Raw genomic sequence first — 25,335 nt, 5'->3', positions numbered from 1 at the left:
AGAGTTCTCCTGAAGTGAAGGGGGGAAAAAAAAAACACTCAGTGGCAGATTCTGCAGTGCATCTCTGAGGCATGACTGCTTTCCCAACAAATTTTTCTGCACCATTTGAGGAAGATTTGGCCAGTGACACCTTAGGTGCATATGGTCAAGCTGCTAGAAGATGTGACATTACTTGTGCAAGGCATCAGGGAGTATCAGTGTGTCCTCTGCAACCAGCCACTGTCCTTGTTTCCTGAGTGTACTGGTAAATAGCACAAGTTCAGCAGCCTTACTCCAAGACATCAGCCCAACACAAAGCAGTCTTAGAGCTGGAAGAGGTGAGTTTTAACTATTCCTTTTAAACTTCATGATGAGCAGATTAGCCAGACCCTGGAAGCAGACATTGTATGCGTATTTATTCAATCTCTTCTATACTTTTTACTTCCCAAATCCCTCCACCCTACCCCTGAGAAATGTTGATGTTAATTGTATTTTATGAAGGGATTCAGTTGCCAAAGCCACTCAGCAATTCAGACGTCTTGGTAATGCACTCAAGCTCTCAACACCACTAAAAGAAATACACAAAAAAGTGTGATTTCAAAATCTGCACCTCTAGTCTCAGAAATAAATAATACAGTATAGAGAAAGTCTAGTATAAAAGAAAAAAGCAAAAGAGAGATGTGAACAGAGTAAATAATGGAGTGCTGAACTCTTTCAGATGAATTACAGACCTCTGGAAAACAGGATAGGGATGTGGTCATACTGACATCTGAGGAGGATCAAGCTCCACACCCAGGACTGGATGGTCTCACCTACAGATCATATATGAATACAGATATCAATAGAGATGAATAACCATTAAGGAGATGGAGAAATTTCTGTTATTTTTAAAATAGGTGCTTTAGAAATCATAAAGAGTTTGTGACCAGATAAATATTTTATGGGAAGAGATTTAGTTTATCAGCCCAGCATATTCTGATTTACCTCTAATTTCCCTGAAATAATGCCGTGTTAGAAACCATGTGCTACACACACAGTCAAATTATAATTCCTGATGTTTAATTTCAGCCTTTCTACATAAACACATGTTGTTTTATGGAAAATATTCTGAATTCAGGACACAAAAGGTCAAAGTATATGGAGTGCTTAGTAAATGCTTGAGATGGTAGAGTTCAAAACATGGCAAGGGGAAGACAAACCTGAGTTTTAGCTTCCTCAATTTATACCTCTACAATGACAGCATCCTTGTACAACCATAATTAGTATCCACATCGGTTTACTGAGATAGCATTTGAACATGGAAAAGAGCATCTTGTTGGAAGTGATCCTGCCATGACCTCCACCTGAACTTACCCCATGCAGAACAACAGCCTAAAATCCAAGCTTCTGACATAATGCTGAATTATGGTTAAAAACATCAAACTCGTCCTCTGCAGGTACAAATGACTGGCCTCACAGTTTACTTCCAATGGCTTAGCATCCATGAATTTCACATGCACAGCTAACAGCGCTGAAATGTGCTGGCCTCTCTCCACCCCTTGAAAAATTGTTACTGAGCACCTGAACCTTACTTACAGTATTATGGCACAAAGGAAGAAAGAGAAACGTGGGTAAATCTGGGAGAGTCTTTAGTTTCACAGTCAGGAATAAATTCTCTTTTTTGGTGTTGGGGGAAAACATACCTATTTAACAAAAAGACACCCTTCAGAATAAAAAAACCAGATGGTTAATAACTCAGGAAACACATGCATGAACAAGTGCTCGTTGTATCTTTCTGTGAGATCCACCCATGCTCTCAGAAGTTTGTCCATGCTAGCAACCATTTCTCTGTGGCTGACACTGGCAGTGAGAAGGGAAGAGCCATCACCCCAGCTTTTCACACAACGGTCTCAGCACTGCGACGGGACCCAAAGGGACAAGGACTCTGGCAACGTAGCTGCTTCCCACACACCAGATATGTCCTCTTCAGCAGACATGGCCCAGAGGGCCTCCATGGGACAGAGGCTCCAAGGCTAAGAAAATGCCCACCCTCTTGCCCCAACAATGCCCTTCTTCACTGCCCTCCATCACCACTCTCATAAGTTATAGCGAAACCCGTCTGTGAGCTGTAACTGCTGCAAGACATCAGAGAGCTGCGAGGGAGGGGACAATGTTTCCCTGGGCAGTGCTGAGTGCTGGCACTGAGCGGAAGACTGCCAAGGCAAAAAAAAAATAATAATAATAATAAAAAAAAAAGGAGTTTAGTCTCCTTTTCTTGCCAGACTCATGGGAATCACCCTGGGATCCTGCCTCCTTCCTCTCCCCCTGTCTTGGCAGCCCCCTTCCTTGCTGTCAGGCACAAGCAAGCCCTCCATTAGTCATAGGAAAAACATTCAGGAGTACTTGCTATGGATTTATTCAGCATTGCTTGTAACCATATTTTGAAAGGCAAGATCAATGGCACTGTGTATATACCATTATTTTTTATATGGAACAGATTCATTTTCACACTTGGCATGCAATTAAACACCAGAGTGATGAAGAAGCATGGCTCCTAAAGGCCAGCATATTTCATACTGGGAGAGCCTTGTACAGCTACCTCCTAATTACACGCAATGCCGACAGCAGCCAGGCACATACAGCGTGCAATAGTTTGATTAAAGTGAACACGGTGGCCAATAAACCAAATGCTTAAAACTGTAAATACTACCTAAGCTAAACATATGAAGAAAGAAATGCAAAAAGCAGAGCTGACAAGTCCTTGAACAATGTTTCAGCTTCTCATGGCTTGAAATCATTTTCTCATGTTGGGACTGTTATTTGCTCCAAAGTGATCCTTATGTGAGGGCAAATTCACTGTAACCTTTCCCACACGCCTGCTCCACAGCATGTACGTGGCTTAAAGAGAAACTTCCACACACTGGAAAGCTCACAAGTGCAACGGAATCAGCTATGAATTTCCTCCACCTTTCCCATTCTGCGTTAGTCTCTGCAGAGGTGCTAATTACTCGCTCTAGTGGTGGCCAAAAACAAGCTGCGTTCTCTTGCACACCCATTTTCCCTCTGCAGCTGAGCTTTTGCAGACAGCTGCAGGAGCAGTGGCTGCACTGCATCCATGAGGATGCAGTTACACAGTGGGATGTAGCCTTGCTTCTCAGCCCCTCCTGCACAAAGCCAGACCTGAGCCAGTGATGTCCCCAGAGCTGCATGGCTCTGAAAGCACTGTATGGCTCTGTACCTGACCGGTTTGGGGTACAGCTTACAGCTCTTGTCATATGTCCCGAGCAGATGCAGAGGGGATTTCTCAAGTTCCCTATCTACATATATATTTGTACGTATGTAAATATATATACACACCCCTTTGGTATGTTGAAGTGCCCCCAGCACTACTGCTCTCATGGGTTCGGTCACACTGTACTCACTCATCCTATACATGCTCTAGGATGATTTCCTACCACAGAGGTACACAGAAGATCTGTGCAATCTGTGCAAAAACTGTCTGTGCAATCTACAGTGCTGTTTCCTTTCACTTGTGCACAGAGCGTGCAAGGTGACAGGGAAATGCTCTGTTTGCTCTCACCCTAAGGACTCATGCTTCCGTCTGAGACAATCTGGATGATCCAGGGCTTATGGAAATCTTCTGAAATCTCTTTCTTCTATTCTGAATGTATTCTTTCCAACATAAACAGAGTCTTTCTAGCCCACCCCCCAGCCTAAAACAGTTCCTTCCCTCTGACTTCCAAGAGAACCCCTGTCCAAGCACTATTTTATCAGGGGAGCCTCAGTTTTGGCACGTTTGCGTCTGGGCTCAGCTGGCTGATGTCTTCCCGTCCCATGCATTCCGCAGGTCAAAGGTATACCCCAAAATGTACTCACTGCCTCTAACCCAAGGGAAACATTGGAAATTGTCAGACTTGAGGACAGCAGCTGGATCAGCAAAGACAGCCAAGACTGTAGAGTCCACATGATTAATTTCAGGGACGTACTTACTGAAATCATGCTAGCTTTAGGAAGAGGGGGGAAAGAGAGAGTTCAAAATATGGGCTCAGGTTCATGGCAGTTGCTATTTTTATTGTAGTAGTTTGCCCATCCCTAGTGGATTTGTGATATCACGATCATTTCTGTGCTGGCAACAGCCTACAGTGTCAAGAGCACAGAGTTATGATTTCACTGCAGCACTAAGCCAGAGAAGCTGGATCACGAAAGCGCAAGCTCTGACCGGAGCACAAACAGTTTAAAAGCTCACAAATAGGGTATTGGTGAAGTCATTTCTTTTTCCTGAAACACTGCTGCTCCCCACATCCAGCCCAGCTCCAGGATTAGAGCCCACAGCCACCACTGTTGTGCCTTCAGTGATCGTGGGAAGAGGTGGTTGATGGTGAATCACCCCGGGGACAGCAAAACAGGCAGCAGAGAGGGAATGATGCCTACCTTTAGACAACTGTTTTGTAATATTCATGTTAATGAGTGAAATAGTGGTACAAAACACACCCCTCTCTGTATCTGAGATTCCTGCTGTGGAACCTGACCTATAGGAAGATCTTTTATGGCTTGGGAAATAAATAATCAAATTGTATATGAATTAATGTGTGTTTAAGGAGTGTGGATGAAAGCACTAAAAGGCAGCAGAAAATGCATGGAAAAGTGGGTGTTTCCTGCTATCAGAATTCCATAAAGGAGGATCTCCTGAGGCAGTACGTGCAGAATGGAAAGATCTGGCTATTGCTGGAAACAGGGATTTTATTTCGGAATGCCTGAAATTGGTTTGCACTTAAAGAAAGAAAACTCCTATGTAACCTGATGATGATGATGCATAAATTATCTGTGCCCTACAGACCATTTAAAAAACAAAACCTGCCTTCTTTTGGTTGATTTCACTTTTTCTGGTGCTGCAAACACAAGTGTCAACTTACATGAAGCGGAAAAGGTGTTTAGTGGTCAGGAAACATGTTCTTTCAAGTGCACAGAGAACGCAACACTTAGGCAGAAATAGCCCATCAAAAAAAGAAAAAAGCTTCGTGATTTATTAGTTGGATTTTCAAGCATGACAGGTGTTACCCTTTGTAAAAACATCACATTTACATCACTGCAGAAACTGGCAAACACCAAGGAAACATAAAGGAAAGTTTTGCTATTCTGCAACAACAAAGAAAGTTAAAGAGTTGTTTAGGGGGAAAAAAAAAAAAGAAGCCCTATATACCTGTTTCTGAAAAGCAAAAGCTGCTGTAGGGTACACTACGGCCAAGCAGCGAACCTCTTGCCATGGCCAACATCAGAGCAGTTCCTCTAGAACTGACACACACCATTGTGTGCCATGACACAGCCAGGCAGGTCCTGCTGCTAAAGTAAGGAGAGGCTCAGAGAAATGTTCGTCTATGTTAATAAGTGTTAGTAAAGCAGCAGTGACAGGCAGCTGCTTGCTGTAGCTGTAACACACCTGAGCCACAGCTTGCGATCTCCAGACTAAGCCTTTGCACTGGCTCTTTACAAGCAAAATGCAGCTTAATCACAGTGGTAGATTGTACAGACAGCTGTCAGAATTAGGATACAGAGAAGTTCTTCCCCACCACTAAACACAGTCATGTACACAGTCTGGAGTGGCTTTTTTTATATATAAATATGCAAAGAAGTCTCATGTTAACATCTTTAGGATTATGAAATGGTAATATAAAAGACAAACAAACACACTCTTCAAAAGTTGCTTATGCTGTCAGTACCTTGGGGTACTGAAGAACTTCATCATGAAATAATGAAAAATGAACATATACGACGACAAAAACACAGCTTTGATTTCTTGACAGTTACCATCAACTGTCTGAAGGAACGTGGCAGTTGTGAGCAGAGCAGCAGAACAGACACCACGTGCCATGAGTTTTCTCTGTGTCATTTTTTCACAAAATTCATGGATTTCTTCTGAATTAACAGCAAATGTAACTCGGCAGAGCCACACATCTCAAATATTCCACAAAAAGCAAAGCACTTTCGTGGAAGAAGTAGAAATAGTGTGGATGAGGTCTCCTGGAAGGAATTTGGGGGACATCATGTGAACCTTCAGGCTCAGCCTGAGAAGGTAAAAATGTACCATCACTGCAGTTTATTGAGATATACTCAATTTCATGGCTTAGTGTAAATGCTGCTAAAGCAGCTGATGAGTACAAAAGAAAGGTGATTTACCAAAGAAGTCTTAGTGTTAGAGGAGGCTGGAAAAAAATTTTTTTTTTTTTTTAATATATCTGTTTGCATTACATCAACAGTAGTCCCTCATCAAATCCCAGCTAATATTATTTCAGAACATGTCCAAGCTACTATAATAATACCAACGTTTAGGCTGTGTTGGGAACACACTAAATGCACAGCAAACTATTCCCAGTATAAAAGCAATGTGGACAGTTATCTGGCTGAATCAAAACTAACAAGAAAACAAGGTATTGACCCAACAAGCAGCAATGAATCTGGTCAGACAGCTGCTCAGCAAATATTTCGATAATGTAAAAACACTGAGTACATCGATTCAACTTCTCTTCCCTGAATGTTTTTGGGGTGTTTTTTTTTTTGGCATATAACGGCTAATTCTCACAAAGCTACAAGAGTCAACTACAGACTGTTGCAAAACCCTTCACAGCGACATGCACAAATGCAGCCTGACTTGCAAACAGCAAGGGGAGCTTGTAAAAGGGTACAGGAGAAGGTGCAAAAAGCTCTGATCTCTTAAGAGCTGCTGAGTCTTTTTATTCAAATTATACTCCATATATCTGTGTATATGTGGAAGGAAGAACACAGATGTTTCTTTGACCCTGGCAGATCCAAGGAGCCAAGTGTTTCTGGTAACAGCAGCATTCTTTTGTCTTCATTCCTCCTGTTTCCATACCTTGTTTCTCACTGATCATTTCCCCTGAAATAAGTTCTTGTGAAGCTCTCTATCAGACTTTCCTTGCTGTCAAGGGGAGGAAAAAACAAGTTTCTTGCTTAAGTGGCTATAGGAATCTGAGCAGCATTGCTTTCCTTGAGGAGATAGCTTGTTTTTTGACAAATGAGTATCTCAAAGATTTTTAAAAAGAAGAGAGAGGGAACAGACAAAGATTGGACTTGAGTTACTCTGGCTCTTAAGATAATGCTGCCAACAACTAAGATATTAGAACAGGTAAAAGAGAAAAAGTTGACAGTATATTTTAAAAAGGAAATGTGATAAAAAGCACAACCGCAAAGGGCTGAAAACCAGAAAGCCTGCAAATCCCAGCTTCTCTCAGTGAACAAACACTTAGAGATAACCAAGGTTCTTTGACTGACTCTTCCTTGTGCACGGCCTTTGTTATCTCCTCCTGCTCCTGGGATGGTTTCTCTCTGCCCTTTCTTAGCAGCTGTTGCTAGAGGCAAAATCAGCATCTCCTTCACCATTTGCAGGAAATTACGGTGCTAGACATCACTCCGTTCACAAATTGTGGCTCCACAGTGACTACAATGATGGGAAGCCTGAGTAGCCCAACTGGTTTTAATTTACATCAGGTAACTGGAATTGCACTTGTGCCAATGGGAACAGTACCTGGCCCAGAGAGCCAAGCCGTAAACAGGTGGGAAGAAGTTTGGAGAGAGTTCATCACCGAGGATGTGAGAAATGTGCGCGTGAAAAGAGTTTAGTCAGCAATCAGTCACCTCCAATTCTTTTTATTTTTTTTTTAACCACAAGAGGTTTATCCAAGAGCCCTGCAGACTTTAATCTGGGTCCTTGCGCAACGCTGTCTCCTGCAGCACCAAGGCAGGTGCATTCAGAGACGCACACGTGGATCCTTTGCAATCTCTGAATCACGGCGACGTCTCCGCCACGCCGCTGGCTCTCTGCGCTGCCACCTGCACACTCATTGCTTGCTCAGAGCAGCCCGGCCGGCCGATAGCGCGGGTTCAGAAAATCAAAGCCAGGCAGACGATAGCGTGGGAGGCTGAGCACGAATTGTTGCAGGGCTCTGACTAACGCTCCAGCAGGGGAGCATGCAGGAAGCTGTGCAGAGCCAGGAAGGACACTGCCCCGGTGCTTCCTTTCTGCCACTTCAAAAATATCGGCTAACAGAGCTCTTTAAAAAAAAAAGCGCTTTGGACAGATCCTGACGTTAGCTCTTGGCCTTTGCCTCATATTATCTTACTGAAAAATAGAAGGAAAGTACTGCAAGTAGTTAATAGCTCCTCTTAAACAGGATGCTGAGGGTAGTGATTACAAGGCACTCTGTGGAAAGACTTTGAAATGTGCAAGCTGTGTATTCACAGTCTGGGCATGAATGCAGCTTGTACACGTCCCTGTTACCGTTCTCTGAACACAGAAAACAGTGCTTTCTTTTACTTTCTCCCTTTCTAGCCTCTCGTCATGTCCTCTCTCTCTACATACTGCTTTAAAAGAGAACATTAAAAAAAAATCATTTTACCGGTTACACTATATGCAGCCATTTGTATTGCCTTCAGTTCTGAAGCTCAGAGGCAATGTTATCAAAAAGTCAGAGTCGTGCTGAAACCCACATTTGAGACGGAGCCACTGAATCAACCCATAACCTTGAAGAAGGCACTCGAGCTGCTGATGCTTCCATCAGTCGTGTCAGATGTATGGGTAAAAAGCAGCACCCCAGTGAAACACAGATGCTTCATCAGGAGTGAAACTATCTTAAATTACACACACACAAAAGGGTCTCATACTTCCTTACCTCGTTTCAGTAGCTGTTTTGGCAAAACTCTGCGCAGCTTCACATCTGTTCCAGTAGCACCAGAATATTGAATTTATACACTTAAGATCTGTAGTTGTCCAAAGGCATATCTGATTCACAGCTGAAAACTCACTGTGGTAAAACTCAGCTTTAAGCAAAGTGCCATCGTGAGCCTTTCTGAGCACTGAGCATAAGGCAGGGAAGCAGGACCTCGAGTAGCAGGAAGCCTGAACTTAAGGAATGGCAGCTCTGTTATTGCTCCTTTTTTTTAAATTGATAGGTTTGACCTTTTACATTTATCTTTTGTAGTCGTTAATCAGTTTTGAGGGGAAAGCTGAAGTCCCAACATGGTATGTCCTTTCACTGTTCATTTTTAGTTAAAATTCTCATCCAGCACTTTGTTTAATATTCCACAGTGAGACTGGGGTGAAATGGTGCCCAGGAGTTCAACAATCTGTGCATTGCAAATCAAGAGCCAGGCATTCGTTGTTAAATTAATTAGCAAAAATGCACACAAAATTATATCATATTTTAAGGCTCTAAAGGGATTTCACTCCGACCTACCAGCTACTTCCAGAAAAAGCTTTAGGATTTATAAACACTATACCAGCCACTGTATTCCCTACAAAATTTCAGACAGAAAACCTCAAAATCCTTCTTCATAAATTCTTGAATCTGGGACTCTTTGATCAACATCAACCGTACCATTCAAGGATTTCTGTAAATCCTGAGAGCCTTGGGAAATGCAATGTACATGTAGCGAAAAGACTACCTAATGGCCATATGGAATGTCGTTTTTTCTTGCCCACTTGCAAGTAACATAGAAATGCCTGTATGAAATGTCTCCGGGGGCCTGGTGCTAGACAGATGAAAATTCAGGAAATGGGTAGAGAGAGGAACAGAGGAGCGGCTTTGAATGTTGAACTGCCATTCATATCAGTGGGACTTTTAGTCAAAAATGAGGACAGAAATGGATTATCACCTTTTACAAAGAGCAAAGTCTCTGACATGATTTAAAGCTTGCATCAGAGGTACAATCAGACCTCAGTCAATTCATGCTGCACTATCTGCAGGGCTGCACACAGGAAAAATGTAAGCTGATTTTAGGAACTTAATAAAATAACAAAGCCTCAATGCATGACCTTCATATTTATTTTCAACCAAAAGCTATCTTACAAAAAAAATCAGCTTTAAAAAAGTTTGATGTTGATTAACCGGGCCTGAGTGTAATTAAATTTATGAATAGAGAGAAAAATGCAAAATTTTATTAACTGTGGAAGGAATGTTAGGTCCTTAATTGCCCAGCAAGTTTGTGAAGACAAAGGAGATCAGTTTACAAGGGTTAAGTAAACATAATATTTTATATTACAGTTCAAATGAATCCAATTTCAACAAGACTGTGTAAGAGTCTAAAAATTGGTTTACCAGATTGAACATTTTTATGAACATTAAAACCCATTACATTGCTCTGAAGTACAGCTACTGAACAGCCAGAGCCACATAAAGAAACCGTTTGTTTCTTAGCCCTATGGCTGAATTTCTCCTAGCCTCCTTGCTATTCACGTCTGGTGGGTTCCCTGTATTTATTTTTACACGCCTACATGTTGTGCGTTTTGTATTCCTTCAAGTTTCTAAGGTCGTGTCAAAACAAAATGCATTCCTGAGTGGGTCAGCATAGGAATAGCCACACCAGACATCAACGTAAGAACTTGATGCTTACTGCAAATCTGAGAAAAGTAACCAGCTGTTGTGAAACACAGATTTCTGGTAAGGGAAGGAGGCAGCACATGAGCACACTGTTTTGAAAAGTGCTGGTTTAGCAGTAATTGACCTTAAAGTCCTTTATTCTATGGAATAGACACACATTTACAGCCTCCCTTTTCTGTTTAGCTAATCACTGGCTCTTGAGGCTGCACACAAAGCTGCCAATTAGCACTAATTATGATAGAAATATTTCATTCAGTTTAACATGTCTGAATCACTGATCTCCCTCAGAGAGAAATAATCCTTTTAAGCACTTTTCAGAAGAATTCAGCACCCCAAAGAACTAGACCATAGATACTACAAGCGTGTGTCCTATGGTGATAGCTCCCCATTTGAGAGAAAACAAGCTCTGGATAAATGAGACTTCGTTACACAGCGTGGCACAGGTTGGAGCTGCACACATCCCTTGCAGGCATAGTCATTCTCCCAACCAACCACAAGTACTGCTGCATACCACGCCTCTCCTTAGGAGCTGTGAAACTCAAACAGCCCTCGGTTCCTAATGGAACATTCCTTCCCTTTACAGCTGCTGGCTCTATGATCATCACCTGCTGTCTTGGTCTAACTTGGGCCATGCCCACACCGTGGTCAGCAGAAGATAGCTGAGGCACTCCTCTAGCTTTGGAACTGATGGGCCAGATACTGCTTTGTCATATACACCAGGGGCAAGTCCACTGACGTCTATGTCAGGGACACAACTGACCATGGCCATTTGAGCTAGAGTTTTACAGCCAAATCCCAGGGCAGATAAAGCTGTAATGCACTTCAGGAGCAAGGCACACTAATCCAGGCCTAATGCTGGTGGATGAAGAAAATGGCGGAAACAAGATGGTGTGGATAATGCTACATGTTCAGCTACTCCAGTTCAAGCCCAGCTGTCCCAGCAGACGCAGTGTGGCCATCCAGGGCCACACCAGCCTATACTCTGGGAGAAAACACATCTCAATCAGCAGCTGTGTACACTAGGAACAAATGTGTTATATTGCACCTGACACACAGTGCCTGTCTTCTCAGGATGTACAAGCAAGAGATTTCTCAGGTGAGCCAGAAGAGATTGTCCCCTTAGCAGCAGAAGTGAAGGTCAGTCTTGCTCCAGCAGCTCTATGCTGAAAGGGCACATTGTGAGAAATGAAGTAACATGCTGGCATCTGTATGAGCTACATTAAAATCACCAGAAGCACAGAAAGAATTGCCCATACCATGTATCCGGTATGGGAAATGCATGGTTTTGTTTCTCGATGAGCTGTGGCTCTCCCACTGGAACAGGTTGACAGTGGGCAGGCTGCCTACCTGCACAGCAAGGAGCAGGGCTGGGAGAGACTCCAAAATCCAAAAAGGAACTGAGCTAGGGAGTTACCCAGTGACTGGAGGTCTGGTTTGACTAGGAGAAGTGCAGGCTTCACAGTCAAGATGATGATGAGTTGCAATTCGAGTGGGTGGGTAGGGTGGAGCAAGAGAAGGCTTGAGAGAATTGAACCCAAATGACTCCCACACTCTGGAGAGCTGGATACTGGGAGCCGTTCTTTCTGGAAAGCAGTGTGCTGGGCTGTGAGAGGAGCAGAGAAAGGCATTGCTCCTAATAAAGATGGGCGGGAGCTGCTATGCTTGGACACCATGTATAGAACGCATATGGGCCCGAGTATGCGGATCTAACAGACCCATCTTAATTTCCTAGGAGCAGTAAAGGCAAACTTTTAGTAGCCTAAAACATAAAATATAATTTGAAAAAGCTGCATTGCTGGGGAAGGCGAAGAGGCATGCCATAGCCTTCGTGGAAAAGAAGCTGTTTTGGCAAGGGGAACAATTAATGAGCCAGTCGTCATTGATGGTGGGCATAAATACTTGCATCTCAGAAACATTTGCCACCTTCTCCACACTCCCCATCTCCCTGCCTGTTTTTCCCCTTCTCTGCAGCCTTCTCTCTCACGCGCTCTTTTTCTCTCCCCTCCTCTCCCTGCCTGCCTGCCTATCATCTAGCTCTAATTGTTTCCAGATTTGTGTGGGAGGTCAGGGCCCGGGAGTGCTGCTTCATGCCAAGTTTATAAACAGAGCAGTGTTTCCAGATGGCCACTGGCTCCAGCCTGGCTAGCAGGTTGATTGGGACCAGAATAACAACAGGTGGAGAACAGACAATGAATTCCTTGACACTTATTTTACTCCCTCTGCTTTTTCCCCCATTCCCTCCTCCCTGCAGCCACCACGGCTACCACCAGCAGACCTTCCAGCTCTGAATCAGGGCAGGGAGTCAGGACACGGGGGAGAGAGGGAGGGAGGAAATGATGAAAGAAAGAGCAAGTGATTTCCTTGACCAGAGAAATGGCAGGGCAGGAAAGGCGATGCGTGCGGCTACCTCGCTGCCATCCGTTACTGCTGCTGTTAATTAAGGTGTCCTTCAACCCCCTGGTACTCACAGAGGAGACCTTCAGAGATGAAATATAGCGAATAAAAAAGATACCTTGGACAAACAGAGAAAATGATAAGATCTATTTAACAATGCTGTGTAGGAAACAGCATGCTCTCAGCTTTTGGCACAGCAGCCTGGGCCACCAAGCCCACTGGCAGCAACCACACGCCCTCGTCCCAGGGAGCTCTGTACTCTCTATTTTTCCAGACAGAGCTGTTCTTCCCCAGGCTCCTGCTCGCCTGTCTCCTTTACCTCCTCCAAGCTGATGTATTTTTCCCACTCACCCCAACAAATTCCCATTTTCCTCATCAAAAGTTGTTTATAGGAATGACTAGGGCAGGGAAAAGAGGCTCTGCAAGCAGTAGCAGAGGTGCTTTTCTTTTTATTTTCTTGCTCTTCCCAGTGCATTTGGGGGTGTTGTTTGACAGAACTATATTGCTTCCAATGGTTGGGTTTTAGAGGAGGATGAAAAGTGACCACAGAGTAGGTTCTGATCCAGGACAAACCTCAGCCCAGCTGAAGGAGAAAGCAGACAGCACCCTTGATTTTGCACCTGAGGTAACATGAAAGGACATTTTAAGTGCATGCATGGGATACAGGCAAACCCTACTATCAATATTCTTCCTGAAAATCCCCAAAGTGAATGCAGATCCTGAGAGTAGTTGGGAGAAAAAGAGAGGAGTGCAGAAGGAAATTCTGTCAGAAGGAAATTCCAGTGGTACATTTTGGTTCTGGTGTCTGCGATGCCATTTCCTCTGTCCCAAGGGACCAGTGGGATGTATGAGCTGGATCCAGTCCTGGCAGTACACTGGGGTGTTCCACTTCTTCAGTGAACCTCCCAGGGATGCACACATTTCAGAAATCCATACTGCTGGGAGCCCAGCTTCAGACTGGTGGGAGGGGATAGGGGAAAGGGAGCAAAAGGGGTGCTAATGAGTAAGAGTAAAGAGAAACAGTCATTCTTCCAGCTGAATTCATTTTGTATTACCTAACTGCAAACATTCCTATTTCCATGGCCCAGAACCCTTAAGAAGCAAAACTGTAAATTATCAAAAAACATTATAATCTCAAGTGAATTAATGAGTAATGAGACTAAATTATTAAAACTGCTGGACATGACTCACCAGGACAGGCTTGACAAACTTGTTATCCACCAGAGAAAGAAAGAAGGGCAACATTTTCTCCCCATTTCCCATTTGTGCTTACACTCTCCAGATGGCTAAATTTAAACTAGGATGAATACCCTAGAAATAAACCCATAGAGAAGTATTAGGATTGCAAAACTAAAAGCTGCTGTCTTAAAAAATATGTTCCTTAAAATTCAGTGGCTGACTTAAACAGAATGTTATCCAAAGTGACCGTTGGTAATTAACCCAAGGCTCCAAAATGAATTGTTTATTTTCTTTCTAGTTGCTGCACTCCTCACATATAAATAGAGAAATCAAAAAGGCAGTGAAATGTCATGCACAGTTTTTCCTGTTCAAATAAAGTGATTGGAAAAGTGAATTGCTCACATGAGCAAAGCACAGGACTTGCTCCATGCATTATTAGTAGCATATTTCCTATTTGTAACTCTATATTCAGGTCATTAATGGTTGACATGTACTCATGGGTTGTCTATAAAACACACAGCAACCCACCCACTCACACCCTCCTCAAAAAAACATATTTTTTGGCATAAGTGACAGCATGAATGTGAGCTGAAATTTAATAGGAATACAATTTGCTGCTACTCAGAAAGCTCTTATATGAATGGTGTGTGAAAAGTGAACATTTAAAATGCATTTGCTAATATTTGCATTGCAAAAGATTTCACATTCTCGCATATGAATACCTGGAAGCAGATTTGGAAGCATTTAGGGGTTTTCACAAATGTCAGCAAATTGTTAACAGGTTTTAATTTTCCTAGAGAAATTTCATGACTAGCCTCAGCTGTCAAATTTTACACTGCGCAAGTTCTACATCTACAAATAAACACAAAAACACATTAAGCCAGTTTAAAAAAAATTCTTTACACTTCTAAAGCATCTTATATCTCAGGATCTCAAAATACTTTAAACAAACATTGTGCCTAATCCCAGGGATTGATTTAAATGAGGTCACTCAGCACCTCTTAAGTAGATGGTTAGGATATTTTGCCAGACTGAACTTTTAAGATAGTTCATTTTATGGCAGTAGTGTAAACTCTGACAGTTTGAAGATTCTCACAGTTTTAGACTGTAAATTCTTTGGGGCAGAGAATGTCTTTTAGGCAAGAGGGTTTTGATTTTACTGCAAATTCTTGTTGGAATTGAAAGGCAAGGAGAATAACAAGGACGAAGAGTAGAACAGCAGAATAATAGAATCACCAAGGTTGGGAAAGACCTCCAAGATCATCTAGTCCAACCATCCACCTACCACCAATATTCCTCCACTAAACACTGTTCCTAAATACAACATATAAATGTTTCTTGAACACCTCCAGAGATGGTGGCTCAAGGGTCTGATCAAATATGTTTAATTTTACGCTCATATGACTTCCAAAATTCTGCACATGCATAAAGTTTCCCATTTTTCTGTGGAATGTTACTGGGATTGAAGACTAATCATTCTTCATGTGCCACTGCATTACTGCTTTTGGGACAATGCTGTGGTTTGTATAACTCAAAACACTAGGCCCTTCCTGTTGCTCTTTTTTTCCTTATTGCAGAAGACCAGTTTTTTCAAAAAGAAATTCAGCTCATTGCTTGATTCATTCACGGTTTACAATATCTTTGTTTCTCCTGAATTGAATTACTCACTACTGACATATCAAATCCATGGTAAATCAACTCTAGACTTCTCTGTGCATGGAACTCTTAAGTTTCTGTAGTGAAGGTATTCATCTGATGCTGAGTTAGAGATGCTTATCTTCTGTCTTGGTTTCTCTTTAAGCAGCTCTTTGTGACCATGAGAGCCACTTGTGGTTCTCTCTATGGAAAGAAGGGACATAATATTTGTGTTTTAAGCCAAAAAATAAAAGTTTTCAAGCAGTGGAGAGATGAAGATAGGCAGACCTATCCAATTAGTAGCATAAGTGATTTTTTTAAGGAAAAGAGCTTGTTTGCATAATGCTGATTTGAAGTGTTGATGTCCACACAAACACAGCATGGTGAGTAGGTGTTCTTGTTCTGGATGTGAGTCCTTGCACCTTTTCACACCCAGGAAGCACAGTGGGGAATGCCAGTGAGTCTGGCTTCAGTCACCAGCTTGGATATCAAGTCAAGCTTGAAAGGTCAAGTCCTGGGAACCCACCTTTCAGAAGCTTTCTATGCAAATGTAAGCAGGATTCATTTTACCTGACTTCGTAAGTCTTTAAGTTAACCATCTAGTGGAAGATGCTTAGATTGGAGGAGCATCTGCTGTAATCAGCAAAGACAGACACCTCCACAGGCACCTCAGTGAAAGGATCTTTCACTTGCACATTGTTGACTGTAGAAAAACTCCAGAAAACTAAAATAGCTAAGCAAATAACTTGTAGATGCTAAAGGAAATTCTACTCTGAGCATGGCAGTAGCTTTTTGGACATGGCAAATGATTAAGCTCTTCACACAGACTTAGATATTAAGACCTACTGGTGCAATGGCATTTTCAGCTGTGAATGTTTCTGAACATTCCTGCTGTAGAGAGATTAAATAAATGCTTCCTGAAATGTAGCTTATTTAGAAGTGAGATGAATACCTGGGAAAAAAAACCAACACCCTAAGCTTCTCCTCACATAACTTTTAATACACCTCAAACCAGAATGAAGTTATTTTTCCCATCAAGAAGTGAGCAGGGTAGTGAAAAGACTTGTGTAGAGGAGGTGAGAAATACTGTTTCTAAATGCTGAGCAAACCCAAGTAAACTGTCCACAGTGGCAACTCAAATTCAGTGACTGTGGATTATTTATCACACTACTTTGAACTGCTACTTAAAACCAGTGGTATAGGCAGAGCTGCAACTGAAGATGGGAGAGCATACAAATACTGTTCATTAATACTCCCCTAAATTTTCAAATTAAATTGGAACTCATGTTTGTGCAGTTAAAAAGTCCACCTATATATATTCAAGTATTTGGGTGGACTCTCATGAGTGTTCACAGAAAGACAGCATGGCTCTGTAAGGGGACTGTTGCAAGGCCTCCAAACAGTTCAACATATGCAGACCCCTCCTAAAAGGTTTTTTTTTTTTTTTTTTTTTTCCAGGAAGCACCTTAGAAATTCAAATAAACACACAGAGGATGAGATAACCAGGCTGGTGAGTAAGGTAGCTTCACTTGATGGTGTCTGATGGAATTAATCTGAAGAGCAAACTACAGCTTGGGGCATTGAACTATTGGATTTCTGGACTTCTGCTATCCAGAGTCTGAATTCTCTCATCAAAGAGGCACAATGCAGGACACCATAATCTGTCCCATATGGTCTGAGATCTGCTCTTTAGGTGCAGCAGGTCTGGCATCTCCCCGAATTTTATGATTTGAACAATGCATAAATATTCTAAGTAATTTCATTGTGAGGAGTCCTGCTAATTAATAATGTTTCTCTCATATGTTTCCTATGTAAGATCTCATTTGAGTCACCTCAGGCTGTTTTTTTCTATTTATAATCACCCTAAGGAAAGGAGAGCGAGCAAATACACTTGACAAAAAGGGAGAGCATCTTAAATGATGCTGCTGTTCTGATTTATCTGCAAGTGTACTGGTCTTGAAATTGCTGACAAATACTGACTGTACAATAAGTAGCACTAGATTGTTGTTTTATCTTTTTGCGTAGAGCAAACTACCATCAATGGAGTTCCACCTAAGAGCTGCTGTGGTATCAAGGGCTGCACAGTGAAACCCCAAGATGATCACTAATGTCTGTAAACCATTATAATGGTAATACTTTGTCTAAATCCTAGAGCCTAAAAGGTCTAATAGATCAAAACATTCATCTGTCTGCCAGAGGACTGCCCATGTTCTGAAACTTCACAGCAATTCAAAGGAGACCAAATAAAAGTGATTAATGAGCAAAGAACAATGAAGTTATTGCAGTGGAGTTCATCTCTGAAACAAAGCAGCAGAAACATAATCAGAATTTAGCAGCTAAATAAAGTGGAAGCTATTAACTGCATCTTTATTACTCTGTAAAGGCAAGTAGCAACTGTGTAATTTAAATAGGTCCATTATGTAACATTTTTTTCTAATTCATTCCTGATTTGCTAAACTAATCTCTATTTTTTAAGGAGTTTGAAAATGAATTAAATGGATAAAAATGCAGCTGAAAGCCAGGATTATTTAAGGAATGGAGAACAATAGGAAAGCATGACAAGGAAAGATCAGCCATTTGACAATGAAGCAACATCCTGAGCCTGAAGCACAATATTATTGAGTAAGCATCTGAGAAAATGTCTTATTTCTTCACCCAGGGTACATTCTCTTTTCTCTTCACCTCCTAGCAGGGGAGTTTGAATTAGTGTTAATCGAGATAAGTTTAGCTTAGGGTTTCCTAGAGTAGACTAAGAACTCCACTTGTTACATAGGTTTGTAATTGCACACCCTACATTAAAACATATACTACCCATGGGCTTTAGGATCCATAAACGCCCTATGCAGTCAATGAGAGACACTTGAGCAGCTGACAGTTCAAAGAGCCGAAGTATGACTCACCTTCTGGAGATGCCTCATCCTCCACTGATTGTAAAGGAAATGGAAAATAGGTACACTCTTAAGACAGGTGGCTAAATGTAAGTGGGGCATTTGCCACCAAAATAATGTGTGCTTTCCTGTGCTTTTACAGCTCCTCCTCCCTATTAGAAGCGAAGGTTCAAAAAGTTCTTCTTTTCACAATGTTTGTTATACTGTTCTCAAAAGCTCTTCCTACCACAGTTTTCCAGGCAGCATGAGCAAGGAAATTCATCTGGTTACAGTGCTGTCTTCCTCCAAATAATGCCTTACTAAACAATTATCACACAATGTATCTTTGTCTATCCAGAAAGCATGTTGCAATCGTGCAAGTCATAATAGTTTTATTTTTTCAATACCGCGGTCCCTATCAGGACATAAGGAGTTTTCACTTTGTATTTTTCGTAATGACTGGTAACACATAGAAGTGGGGCAGCTGTCAGTTAGTTCAGTGCAGCATTTCAATAATGAAAGTCAGACACTTTTGAAGATTTGGAATATATATTGTAAGGCTACATATTTAAAACTAACACCTTTTCATTTAGGCATGTAAAACTAGTGTTCCCCTTTTATCTAATTTCCTGCCCCTTTTACTAGTGACTCAGTTACAGCTTTTTTCTGTTAGAAAGTGGCAGTTCAGTAGTTCAGTGGACCAAGAGGTAATGTAATATTTTGCAAGTTTTGTTGGAAAAGTAATATAGTAGTGCTATTACTAATGAGGAACATATCCATACCATGCCTGGACTTTATTTTAAAACATTAATGAAAAATAGCATGTACAGCTCTGTCCTCTGTTGCACTTGCACAATCTGTTGCAATTAACAAGACCTGAATGTGCTTACATGAAGATACAGCTGAGTCCTGTGGTTGCACTGATTTTACTGAAGAGCCTCAAGTTGTTCATCTTGCTTAAGGATGTCAGTCATGCTCTGCATAAGAGGTTCACTTTATTTCCATAGTTGGTGTACAACAGAATTAGAGACAGGTCTAGCCTGGAGCCCTAACCAAAATGCATCTTCATTTTGTAAAAATTCAAAACACAAACCTGATCCTGAGCTAATTAGATTCTCCCTCACCAAACTGAGCTTCCAAGCCTCATTTATCGCTTCAGAAAAATCTAAGAGAAGGGATTAAATTATTTAGAAAATTAAAAATCTTATTTTTATAACTTTGTTTAAACGTTATAGAATACTGGAACAGGTTGCCCAGAGAGGTTGTACAGTCTCCTTCTATGGAGATATTCAAGCCCCGTCCGGATGCCTACATGTGCGACCTATTGTAAGGGTACCTGCTTTAGAAGGGGGGATGGACTCGATCTCTTGAGGTCGATTCCAACCCCTGCGATTCTGTGATGCTGTGAAAGCCCAGCTTGGTGGAATTATTAAATCATCATTTGATGATCACTGAAATTCACTGGAATCTTTCTTTAATCTTGGGCATTTAAAAGTATTTGTTTTTTATTTGTTGCATTTCAGGACACCTGACTTGACAGTGATGACTGTGATCAGAATTTCACCTGCCCCGTAAGTTCTGGTTTTGTAACAGTTTTGTGGGTGGTTTCCTCTTCTCTCTTAACTTCATATTTAAGCTCTTTCTTCACATCTATTATTTTACTTAATGCCTACATTTTTATTCTTTTGGTTTTCTTTCCACTTATTTTTTCCCCTTGTTTCCTCTGCTTCATTCTTTGGCTATATTTCATTTTTGCTTAGACTAACATTTATTGTGGCTTATTTTTAGGATACATGTTTGTTTGGGATGAAATTATAATCTGAGCATTTATATACCAGGTATACGTTTTTGTTGGAGAAATATATAACAGACAACAGTTTTTGTTCTTCTGAGAAATACACATAATAAATGTCAGGCCGCAGATCAATGAATCCTCCACTGATTTAACAAAACAAAACACTGAAAGGAAGCAAAGGGAGTACAACAGGATAATTTTTTTTAAGCACGACAGTTTATCCTCGGGTCAAAAATATTGGAAATGTTGGTCTTGGCTGTTTTGCGTATGTTATTGACACTCAAATGTCAATAACATACTTTGAAAAGAGCATAGAACAGATATACTGTAAATAATCACATTGAGGGGAAATACTCGAAACTTTTAGGTAGATTTCTCAGTTTACTTGGAAGGGCAATAGATACCTCTAATATCTAAGTACAGTATTAATAGCAGGCTTTGTTTATCTGCTCTTTTCTCACACACGTATTTTTGCAGACTTAGACCTACATGTACACTTTTCAACCCCCTAAATCTCTTCCAATTTTCTTTGTGCTCTTCTGTCTCCATTTCTGGATAATGATCATAGAGCATGAAGCCTGCTGGAATAAATACAGTTTGTGAATGCAAGCTCCATGGATTTTTCTGTTACCTGAGCACACATGTAGGTCCCAAAGTTGTGTAGGCTTAAAGAAAAACACTGTGTTGAGACCTTTTTTAAAAAAATCATTATTATTTGTCATGGCTAATTCTCTTTTAAATATAGAATAACTGAATAGGAGTCAAAAGAACTGCTGCAGAGTGACTTCTGAGATACGCATGGGCACATGTTTAAAGGGAGGCACTCACTTGAGCCAAAGACCTACCAGTACACAAGCAGGTTCTGGTGACCTTGTTGACATCATGCAACTCTATCAATGTTTTTACTTTTACCTTTGCTACATTAATCCACAATGTTTATTTTTTATGACTAGTCTTTTTTGTTGGACACAGAGCATCTCCTATGAACAGCAAAGGTTTCCAAAAGAGAGGATTAGGGAGAGGGGAAATTGTAGAGTTTTGGAAGAGGGTTGTTTGTGTATTTGTTTTTCATATAACTGGCTAAACCTCAGCAACTATTCTCCAGAAATTTCACAAGAAACATTCATATGGGCAGGAAATCTACTGGCAAGAAATGGCAGATGAAAGAATTATGTACTGCTGAATGAAACTTTTGCACCTGCACATTGCTTAAGTTGGAGAACACGCTGTTAATACAATCACAATAGCATAATCAGCAGGATCCATAGTTATCTACCAAGAAGATTTCATTTTGAGACTTCATGGACACTTCTGGCATTAGCACAAAACAGGGACTTGAATCAATGTCCCACTTACACTTATTGAGGAAAAAAAATGTTTAACAATTACTGTTGGGATATCACTTTTAAAATTAAGATAAGAACTGTAAAACTGTGCCCAGACTGGATCTCCAGGGACACCAGTGGGATTACAAGCAGGGGTGCCCAGTGAGTACAGTCAGAGAAACTCTGCTTCAGAGTCATTCACTGGATTTGGTTTTATTTCTACTTTATTTATGGACAAACCATTTTTTCCCTCGGGGTCATTAACCTTAGACTGGAGTAAAGCTGTTCAAAAAACTCCTACAGAACATTTTTAGGGGTCAGGATTCGGTAATTCATTGAAATCAAAATATTTCCAATGCATATCAAAACATATCAACAAAGTTTCAAAAAACAAATGATGTCCCAGTTTCGAAACCTGGAAGCCCCAAGGTCTCTAGTTCAAAGGTAGACAACTTGGTGGGCCATCCTGCAATGACAAGCCATCAATCCTCTGTCCTGGCAGTAGGGGAGTTGAGCAATGGTCTGCCAGCCAGGCAGGAGACCTCTGGAGCCCTGCAGGCATCTAGAAGATCTTAGCCAAAATCCAACTGTCCTTGTGAAAAGTTTAGATTTCAGTCAATTGCCAAGATCTCTCTGAAGACTGCCAAGCAGACTGATTCCAACAGATTTTCTCTGTAGAAATGTTTGTTTGTTTATTTCAAATAAGTCATTTCACTCCAAATAAATCCTTTTATCTACCTCAGTAATCACGTGGATCACAAAAGTCTTCTAACAAGAGGTGCACCCTCCCTGGGTTTGTCCTTGGTCCAAGTTTCAGGCACAGAAAGTTTACTAAAGTCCTTGGGAGCATGCAGTTCAGGCTTTCCTGGCTGATGAACAACTTTGCCACTGAATTTCACACAAACGTGTGTAAGGACTTCTTCACAGTTAGGACGATGGAGCACTGGAACAAGCTGCCCAGAGAGGTTGTGGTGTCTCCTTTTCTGGAGACGTTCAAGACCCACCTGAACACCTACCTGTGCAACCTGGTCTAGGGAGCCTGCTTTGGCAGGGGGGTTGGACTCTTTGAACTCTAGAGGTCTCTTCCAGCCCCTACAACTCTGTGATTCTGTGAATTTCACCTCGAGCAGTTTCAACCAGCCATAGGCAAGTACTGCCCAATGGTTCCCTGACTGGGAAGGTCAAGACTTAGGCAAGGTGGTTCAAGACAAATGCTGGCCCTCGCCTAGTAGGATCTGAATCATCAAGAAAGTAAGAGAAAATGTAACTGTGAAGAAATTGTTAAAATCAACAAAAACAGTTTTCATTAAAAATGACAGTGCAGAAGTATGGAATCTCTGTTGCTATCTCCTATACATGTATCATGACATACCAACACAGATCATAAAACAGCAATTGTAGGAGCCCCCTGGGGTCACAGAGCTGAGGCTTTGTCCTACTGTGTTACAAGAGCTGCTGCCCAGTCATGCTGCACTCCCTTACTTGCAGCCCAGGCCAAGTACTTCTACATGACAGCCAGGCCAGGCTCCATTGGGAGCCATGGGAGCCACCCACTTGTCTGGGAGGTCACCATTCGATCCACCAAAATGAGGATTTAAAACACAGAGCATGGCCTGTGAACTGAAGGGAGACGAAGTAGTAACATCCTTAGAAAAACTATTCACTGACAAATAAATCATCACTGCATTCATCAATATGTGATCCATGGCAATGTCTTTTAAAGTTTATTTTCTCTCCTTTACTCACTGCAACATCTTTTGGGTTGTGTGGAACAACGTGTGGGAAAACCCTTTTTAAATTGCATGCTTGTCACTTGAGTGTCATCTGAACAACTAAACTGCAAACTTTATCATTTTGCTGTTAAAAAAAAAAAAAGAAATAAAAATTGTATTAAGCCTCAATCACAGAGTACTCATCCAGATTGCTGACAGTCAGTGAATGCCACAGAAATCTCTTCCATTTCTTTACAGAGACTGGAATTCAGCAGTCCAGCAAATCAGGTTATAAAATCAGTGTATCTGCCCCAAAAGGAACATGCCTTTTCTTCATGGTAACGGGGCTATAATGCACGCGCTGGGCAGCAGGCTGGCACTGGGCCGGAAAGGTATTCGCCGTTTTGTAAAACAAAACAGCCAGCTATAATCTTGTTCGTTTCCAGATAATAAAAGGAAAGTCTCATTTTGCAACTATAAAAAAGTTAAAGAAGTACAGCTGTAAGCAGAAATCCAGTCCATTTGTGGTTTAAAGAGCTCCACGCCTACTGTACATAAAATAATACGCTGGTATCATTAGCATAGACAACAGCTTGTTTTCAATTTGGCTGCAGATAATGAAATTATCCCCCAAATTACCATAAAGTGGAACAAATAAACACAAAAGCAAACTCTTTCTTTTTTTCCCCCCTTCAGCGGCGCTGGCTTTCAGCTATTTAGAATAAAAGCAAAGCTTCTGTTTTTCCAGAGCTCCGGCTTGACCTCAAGCAGATAAAGAACGCGACATGACAAACATGCAGCAAAGAGTTACTGTGTCCTTCCCCCCCTGGCCTCTGTTTACATTAGGAAATGTACCCGGGGAGAGGGAAGGGAGGCAGGAGGGCTGCCTTCAAGTGCCGCGCTCGGCTCCGCTGGCTCCGGCTGGAGCTGGCCCCTGTTTCTGAGTAAGCTTACTCCACTCCAGATGTGCCTCGGCTCCAGCGTGGCTGCCATGTACAGTAAATCGGCATCTGAGGGCTCGTCAATCTGTGGGGTAGAGCAATTGCGGTCTCGCCAGGCCGCCCCACTGGCACAAACAGAAATCTCCGCTGCTGAGCTGGGAAAGGAGGAGGAGGAGGGAGAGGGGTGACGGGAGGGATGGAGGCAAGGAAGGGAGAGCAGCGTGTGAAAGGTGAGGGCTGGGAGGTGTCGGCTCCCAGGAGGAGAAGGGGAAGAAATAAACACTAACAGGCGGACAGGGAAATGTTCTTAATGCATTTGTAAATTTACTTGTAAATGTTTTACACTTAAAAAGAAAGGGGAATGCTGCATGTCATTTGGAAACGATGGCTGTCTATAGGTCCCCATGGATATACTGGCTTAGTACGACTTGTAACCAGAGCAAGAGAAATATAAAATAGCTGGGAAAAACACAGCCAATTAGTCATTATATGTAGATTGTAAAAACAAGAGGGAGAAGGAGACAGAAAGTACCCTTAGTGAATTGAGTCCCTCTTGTTTATGTCCCAGGAAGAGGAGCACAAAAAAGCAGAGGCAAGGATGCCTCCTAATCAACACGCAACCTGCAGCGCTCCGATCCGCAGCCCTCTAGGATTTCCTGACTCTCGCAAGATTTACCTATTTGCTGTCATTGTAAAATACAAATTGTTTCGCTAATCAAGCAGTTTGCTTTGGACCTGACCCCAGTTGTACAAACTCCAAGTTGGACGTTTGCTTCTGATCTCCTGCCGCCTACACAGCGCTGCTAACTGAGTTTTAATAGAATGAGAAAATGATCTTTTCTTTTATAGTAGGTTCAAATGAGCTACCCAGTTTCGAGCTGACTATAGCTGTGTTTTCCTAATCATCAATTTTTTATAGCAACTCTGAGGAACCAAATGCCTGCTCCCCCTCCCTTCTCTTCTAACACTGCCAAGTCTAAGAATGTAAATAAGTGTTAAATTGAAACACAGAACAAAAATGGGTCAGATTTAGTGTAATTGAGTCATAGTTAAATTTAGACTGCTTTTATTTGCACTTTAACAGCAGCTCCATACAGCATCTCCGGGTAGCATGAGATGCCTCATTTATTTATTATTT

At 41.7% G+C, this 25,335-nt stretch overlaps 1 long non-coding RNA gene across 5 annotated transcripts in view; it reads right to left on the bottom strand.

Moving 5' to 3' along the window:
• The window catches only part of LOC110394297, a 117,806-nt gene that overhangs the window by 1,811 nt on the left and 90,660 nt on the right, over nt 1–25,335 (bottom strand). For all 5 annotated transcript variants that reach the window (XR_002435540.1, XR_002435538.1, XR_002435536.1 and 2 more), the window contains 2 exons: nt 13,935–14,054; nt 711–791 (listed from right to left, as the gene is read on the bottom strand). This is a non-coding gene — a long non-coding RNA (uncharacterized LOC110394297). The remainder of the gene's footprint in view (nt 1–710; nt 792–13,934; nt 14,055–25,335) is intronic.

This window comes from Numida meleagris, chromosome 2 (assembly GCF_002078875.1).
Source record: "Numida meleagris isolate 19003 breed g44 Domestic line chromosome 2, NumMel1.0, whole genome shotgun sequence".
Lineage (NCBI taxonomy): Eukaryota > Metazoa > Chordata > Aves > Galliformes > Numididae > Numida > Numida meleagris.
Note: the sequence above shows the minus strand (reverse complement) of the source record. Positions and strands in the feature narration are given on the sequence as shown.